The 7,766-nt window shown below is 32.8% G+C and overlaps 1 pseudogene; it reads left to right on the top strand.

The window, feature by feature from the left end:
• The first annotated feature begins 6,610 nt into the window (after positions 1-6,610).
• Positions 6,611-7,513, top strand: LOC124366827 (annotated as a pseudogene).
• The last annotated feature ends 253 nt before the right edge of the window (positions 7,514-7,766 follow it).

Below are 7,766 nucleotides of genomic sequence, written 5' to 3' on the forward strand. Positions count from 1 at the left end.
ATGAGCTATAATTAAAAATTAAGAAGTTTTGTAAACCGGAATAAATTCTCTTCTTCAGTTGTCACATCGCAAAATAGGAATCCAGTTAGAAAAGGTGGCAGTAAAAATACACTACTTTAATAAATACCTATAAACGCGCAAAGGCCTAAGCTACCGTTGAAAGAGTTATACATCAAAACTAAAATCCAGCTCCAACTCAGTGAAATCACAAACATAAAGCTACTATACGACACAGATATACCACTGAAACATATGATTCACTTACCATAGGACGTAAGCAGAGATTGATCAACGGGTTAACGTAGGGGGACACCTGAAAGCCATCAAAGGACCTGATGGACACACATGTGACTCATGTTTACGATTTTTTCTTTGAAGCACGTCAAAGTTCTCGAAACATTATTTTCCTGTTTCTGTAAGAATGATAACAACAGACGGCAATATCCGTTATAAGGAAATCGTTTATTTACAGAACACACAAATTAAGATTTAATTTTTATAAGATTTGAATTCGATCCATTAACCAAAATTCATAGTACTCTAATTAATATGATAACGCGGGAACGAACTGATTGAAATATTTTGTGGTTGAACTAAGTAAAACATTATCTCCTTAAATCATCTACTGTGCCTATCCATCAGTGCGTCCGTCTCACCAACCTTGAAACGCTAATGGACATTTCGTGGGTGGACTTTTTTATGAAATGAAAAATATAACTTTTATTCATTTGTGTGAGTCCGAAGATGTACTCATTGAGTACGAAAGGCCTCACAAAAATAAAAACTTTATATTGTTGGAGAGTTTGTTTAAATTAATATATAATTTTCCAATAAGACAAGAGCTTCAAGAATGAAAAATATCAGTTTAACATCTTTATCCTATAACTAATTAAATCGTACGGTATACATTATATTTTAATTAAATTTTACTACAGTATAATATCTGAATATAAATTTAGTTGCCATATCACTTATAATGTTTAATATCTTAGATGACACATGTTTTTTAATAGTTATTGCTTTGGAAAACAATACTTTCTCAAAGAAAGCTGGTGTAAACTATAATAAACTGTTACTGTCCTCGATCATTGAATGTCTGATAAACTCACTAACTGTACTTGCAAGGAAAAATGCGATATATCGTTCAGCATTACATTCGGATTTTACAAAAATGACCGTTAACCAACATTTGTAATATGAATAAGGGCTAAATTTAGTATTCATTTCATTACAAAAAAAATTTCTCCGTTCATACGTCAAATTACGAGCAATGCAGTTAAAACTATTTTACTAAACTGCATAACGCACTGAATGTCATTGGTTCATGTACACAGCTTAACTTGTCTGTGGCTGAATTTCATTATAAATTATTCTGTTGATTATTAAAAAGCTAGAATTGCCAACTACCAAAATGTTGCACAAGGCTCTTTTTATTTGTTTCTTGACTTTTCTTCAGAGGTAATATGTGGAAGTCGTATTGTGTTATCCAGGCGCATCTCACATACGTAAATTTAAACCGGATCGCATTTTTACGGTAAAAATAACTTTACATTACGAATATCTCCTTTATACCTGCTTATAGGAACCAACGTTGGAACATACAGAGGCTACAGCAACTACCATGTCACTTTTATCTGGGCACCTAATATATGCCCCAATACTGCACCAATCACAAATGTCAGTATATTAGAATAAAGAGTTATCCATGGATCTAGTTTATTGTTTTAAGGTGACTGTTGGAGTGATTGGGGCTCTCTTATAGAAAAAGGTTATTTCAAGCCTAATCATGACAGAGAAATTGTCTTACCTGCACCCTTTGACTGAAAGATACTGGAATAGCTTTACCTTCTTTTAAAGGACATTAACTGATATTGTGCCCTTTATCTCTCCTTGGCCCATTTAACCTGAGATCTCGACTGGATGCGGAGTCTCCAAATCAGAATCACGAGAAATCTGTAAAGTGGCTGCAATCTACCATGGATTTGGGTTTCAGGGCTACTAACTTAACGAACATAACATAATGAGTTATGTAATGACACCAAAATACCAGAGACCACTGAGTAAGTACTCCAGATAAAAAAATATTTAAAATGACAATTCGTTCCAAACCATCAGTCGCTAATGTAATACAATTTGTAATTTTATCGAGTAAATTTAGTTTCTTTAAAGTGAATTCAATACTTAATGTTTATTAATTTGTATTATAATATTCGAATTGCAATAGTTTTAGAAAAATATGATTAATTTTTTATGTATTTTAATTTATTTTATTGTTCTGGTTCAACAAAACGACGAATATTTTTACATGATTTTATGATGAGTGTTAAGTTTATGTTTAAAATCACAAAGTTGTAACAAACCATCCGAATTTAAATATTTAGTATAAAGCACCTATAACTGCAGCCACACAACTATTAAATATGAACGCCTTATACAATATATTTTATTTTTTACTTTTATAACTTTTAATACACAATTTTCTGAACAACGCTATAACTGTTTATACGAAACTGTTTTCTTATTCAGATTTAATTTAGAGCGCCAGACTTAAAAAATCATCAACGTAAAAAACTTGATCGAGATAGTGTAATTATAAATTATTTTCATGAGGTGGGAAAAAGAGATTTCTGAGATATACGCCTGTAACTTTCAGTGTGTCCGGCACTATATATAAAACAATAACATACCTAATGACTTCTATATTGGCAAACAATGAGTTCAATGATTGTGCATGCGATTTTGGTAAGAGTTACAGAATATTTTAAAATTGGTCTTATTACTCATGATGGCAACTAGAAAATATAAGAATGAATACATTTATACACATACTAAGTACAATCTTATGATATTTTAGTATGAGAGATATTATTCATAGAGTAAACAGAATAAATAACGTAATGAAAAGTTACATTCAAAGTAAGTGGTATACGTAATATTTTATTTCAGTGAACCTTCTGAGCTCAACGGAACTTTTATTATTTTAACATATCTTTTCTGTTCGATTATGTTTGTTTATCAATAAAAAAATCTCCATAATGATAGAATCCTATATGCTTGAAATTTTGCAACCAACCTCATCGAAGCCTGTTAATTCAACATGTGGTGCAACGAATTCCCTATCTCGTTTTCATTAAAGATTAGTACGAGTAGACGATTTGTTTGATACCATAGGTGTCTAAAATATAGAACCCGTTTACACCAATGTAGTTCAATATTACTTACAGTAATGTAAAGTCGACAAGGTGTTCTGCCTCTTATGAGTTAACGGAATCCGATAATATAGATTACATGTTGCCTCGAGGCGTACAGCGCTTTTATTGTCCTCATAACATACGAGTAGGGTAACGGATATATATATATATATATATAATATATATATAGTATATATATATATATAATCTAGTCTATTACTTGCCAAACTTTGCGTTTGTGGTTCTATCGATTCATAATAACGATTACAGCAATTTTTTAAATACCTTGACACAATAAAAGTGTGAAGGATTATAAGTTTATACGCTTTTTTACTTTTAAAAATAAAAAGTTAAGTTTTAACATACAACTAGTTTTATTAATATGTTGTTTATGATAAATCACCATTCAAAAATATATTGTATTACTATATTAAAAACTTTATTAATTTATAAATATTTACAGGATTCTGCTCAACTATATATACTAAAAGATAATCTTCTTCAACTTTTCAAAACTCGTTTTTAGATTTACTGACTGAAAAATAAACTATATAGTTTTTAACGATTTGAATACTATTTCCAAATAAAACGAATGCTGTAGAGTAGCGGCAATAATCCGGATCATTTGGGACCCAACCCTATTCGGAGTTTTTGAAATTTTAGGATTTTAGAAATGAACCCAAACAATAGGTAGTGATAGAGTTTTATTGTCACAAAACTTTAATTTAGTATTGATTACTAGGTATAAATATGAGCAACTTAAGAGATTCTTTGAAATCAACCAAATTAATGTTATTGTTTACGGGGTTGGAGCGGATTTATGAAACTATTTACAATCGTATTAATAAAAGGTTTTAAGTGATTAACGTACAGAAACAAAATGTGCGTAATAATTTTTGGTGCAAAGTACAATTATGCTATGTAAAAACTTATATATACATAGTACATACCTGGGTCGGTGAGTTAGTGTTGCTTTATATACAATTATTATAACGGATACATGTTTTTTGCCAGAAATCAATCTAGACTTACACTATTATTTGAATATAGTATATGTAGTTAGAACTGTTTTGGGCCCAACTAAAACATAATATCTTACTAAAGTGCAGTTAACGCAGAATATAACAACATGCAAAACAGTTGTAAAACATGTAGATATAATGAGACTAACCAGTTTCTATTTTGGCTTTTGTTTTAGGTTCTGCTTGGTGACTGAAGAATAAAATTTATCAATAAGGGCAGTTTTGTATCTTTTTTATTAATAAAATATTGCATGTATCGTATAGTTATGGCTTGATACGGACAAAACTGTATTCACATTTATATTGCAACACATTAATTTGTAAATATATTTTATGTATATACGCATGTGCTTGTATGAACTTTTTATTTTGTATCTACCTTATTCCCTTTAAATAGTTTAAATATGAATTTACAACGATTTCCTTAATTGAGAAATTGTAGAAGCTCCCTTATAAACCAATCTTTAAATGTAAGCATCCAGCAGTAACCATTGGAGAAGAAGCAAGAAATTCCCGTACAGGACCAATATTTTCGGAATCCTACAACTGTCTTCGCCGTGACACCCTGCCGGCAGGCAATAAGTCAATAATGTTTTTGCGGCTTATAATACAAGGGACGGCGCTAACTAGCGAGTCCGAGAACTGTCAAACGGTTGATCCTCAAGGGTATCCGTGCAGGAGGTGTCCATTGTCCAGCCCAGACATAGCGGTACCCCGGTCGACGGTCGTATGACTACCAGACGCCATCCACCTTAACATTTGCTTTAACCCCTTTACAAAAAGACATTACTGTTTAGCGACCTACCACCTATCTTGAATAACTTCTATTCACCACTGTTTAGTTTATAATAAGGTCCAGAAAAGTGGCATTACCTGAATAATATGAGCGTATAATTTTGTAGTTAGTGTAAAATCTATGCAACGGCTACATATATTAACATAAATGGTGAAATTCTATATGAAAACTTGAGCAATATATTTCAATAATTATTATTTCAAACAAAGAGTTAAAGGACTGTATCTAAAAAAATAATAAAATTTATGTAATATCTTACAAGGGACTGTTTATAATATTACTTGAAAAAAGCAATGTGAAAATCCACCGATACAATGTATCTAAGTATATTTGTGTGGAATTAATTGTGACTTTTTAAGTGCTGAATATTAGGATATTTTAAGTGTCTTTTTTATAATGAGTTTAAAAATTTTATACCGAATACTACGAACACAAAAGGAATAGGAGAGATAATACCTTATTTATTTACCAAAAATATATCTCGAAAATATTGAATTGGGTTTTTTATTTGTTCCGCAATAAACTTAACCACGTGTGAATAAACTTTCCTAGTAAAACTGTTATTTAAAGGCTGTAACAAAAACCGGCAATCTATAAATTTCTAGTGATAAAACACTATTTCAGTACCAAATAGCACGGTGAGTCGAAAACCATAATGCGAGATGTTTTTCGAGATTAATTTCAAGCAATTAGATATAATATATTAGTTAAAAGGTCTCTTAAAATTGTATTTATTTCCGTTGAAAAAAGGACGTAAAATGGTAATACAAGGTGTAGTGGTCTATTTCGAAATTTTGCATTTTTAAACCTTTGCAGGCCTTTCTTCTGAGCCCGATAGCCGGCAAACCGTTCCCCAAATCGGGAATTGGCTGAGCGTTAGCGAAGTGTCAATACTAGATAGATACAGAGTGTTTTTTTAAATGACTTACTTAAATTATACAAAGTAAGGCCCATTTCCTGGTGCACTAGACACTTGAAATTTTGCACAACTCTAGAATTAGTTCGTGTAATGACTAGAAACCGCCTGGAACCTGGCGATTTCTTCATTTAATATACTCTCAAATATTCAACATGAGCTGACCAGTGCAGCTTATTCTCCTAAGCTCTTTAACGGTCAAACAAGAGGTCAGACCTAAAAAAACAACAGCAGAATCGATTTAGACAGAATTTACATTTTCTACAAGAAAAAAACCAGTCACTTTGTTTCGTATCTCTTACGGTTACGTCACAAAACGGCTTCAAAGTAAAACTATTCGTTAAGGCTGGAAAAATCGTGAAAAGTTAAAACTCCCCTGGCATAATCTAATCTTGGACTTAACTTATCACCAAATTATTATTCAAGCAGAAAATTGATAACACGTCACTTAAGGGGCCTGGAGGCATCCGTAGCATAGACGCTTAAAAGTAGCAAATTCTTAAAAGTGCTAAAACGGCGCAGGTCCTTTTCTCCCAAGTTGAAACCATGTATATAATATTGATTAAAAAATATGAGAGGAAAGTTAAAATATAAGCGCTGAACTCATCACTTCAAATTGCAGACCGTTCTTTGTGATAGTGGTGGGGGAACCTACCTCTAGCCATCCCCACTACTGTGACCGGGGATGACCGCTTTCTACCTGAGGCGGTTGGACACAGACCCCCGTCAGTTGCCTGTTTGTCAGTATCCAGGTGACAGTGGTTGAGTAGCGTTTCTCGAGTTTTAAAAGAAAGTGTACGCTTTAAAAATATCTTGTTATTTTTAAGAGTGTAGATTTTACAGTGTTTTTATAGAATTATAAGGCAGTGTTTCATCATGGGCCGACGCAAAGAGTAACAGAAAGCCTCCTCCAAAAAGAAAGGCGGTTGTGCCCTTGCCAGTAGAGTTCAACTGCCCATTTTGCAATCACGAGTGATCGTGTGATGTGACGATGTAAGTGTTGCCATTAGTTTTGTTGCTCTATATGATATTGTACTCTAGTTAGTATTTAGCGCGCGTCCAAGATATTTAAAGTATATACGATCTTTTTCAAAATATTTTGTATGTGGCTGGCATTTCTCAAACAAAACATACATAGAAAATCCAGTGAATCATATTATTGGTTATATGGCACCATAAAACAAAACTAAGCGTACTGGATTATTTCTATAGAAACAATAAAAGTATATATTTTTAAAAATAGATGTCAATAACTTTCTATAATTATCGTTTCTAATTTTATTAGAAAAAAGACGACCAGTTCCAAAACGCAATTTGCGATTCTAGTTTGCCTAAAATGTAAAAATGTAATTTGTTTTTTTCAAAAACAAAGGCTTTCTGGATTTTAGCTTAGTAGGCCTGTGTTGAATATGTTCCATGTTAATATATGTAACTTATGTACTGTCCGTTCTTAGGGATAGAGGACGTAGATCTGGGAGGATAGCGTGTCGAGTTTGTTTCGAGGACTTCCAGACAACCATCCACTTTCTTGACAGAGTCTATTGACGTCTACAATGATTGGATAGACGCGTGTGAGACTGCCAACTGAATCCCGGCCAACTGATTTTCCAGCCTTAACGAAAAATTTTTTACTTTGAAGCCGTGTTGTGTCGTAAAAACTACACTCTTAAAAATAACAAGATATCTTTAAAGCGTACACTTTCTTTAAAACGAGAACGCTACTCAACCACTGTCACCTGGATACTGACAAACGGGCAACTGACGGGGTCTGGGTCCAACCGCCTCAGGTAGAAAGCGGTCATCCCCGGCCACAGTAGTGGGGATGGCTAGAGGTAGGTTCC

The sequence above is a fragment of the Homalodisca vitripennis genome, chromosome 7 (genome assembly GCF_021130785.1).
Source record: "Homalodisca vitripennis isolate AUS2020 chromosome 7, UT_GWSS_2.1, whole genome shotgun sequence".
In the NCBI taxonomy this organism is placed as follows: domain Eukaryota; kingdom Metazoa; phylum Arthropoda; class Insecta; order Hemiptera; family Cicadellidae; genus Homalodisca; species Homalodisca vitripennis.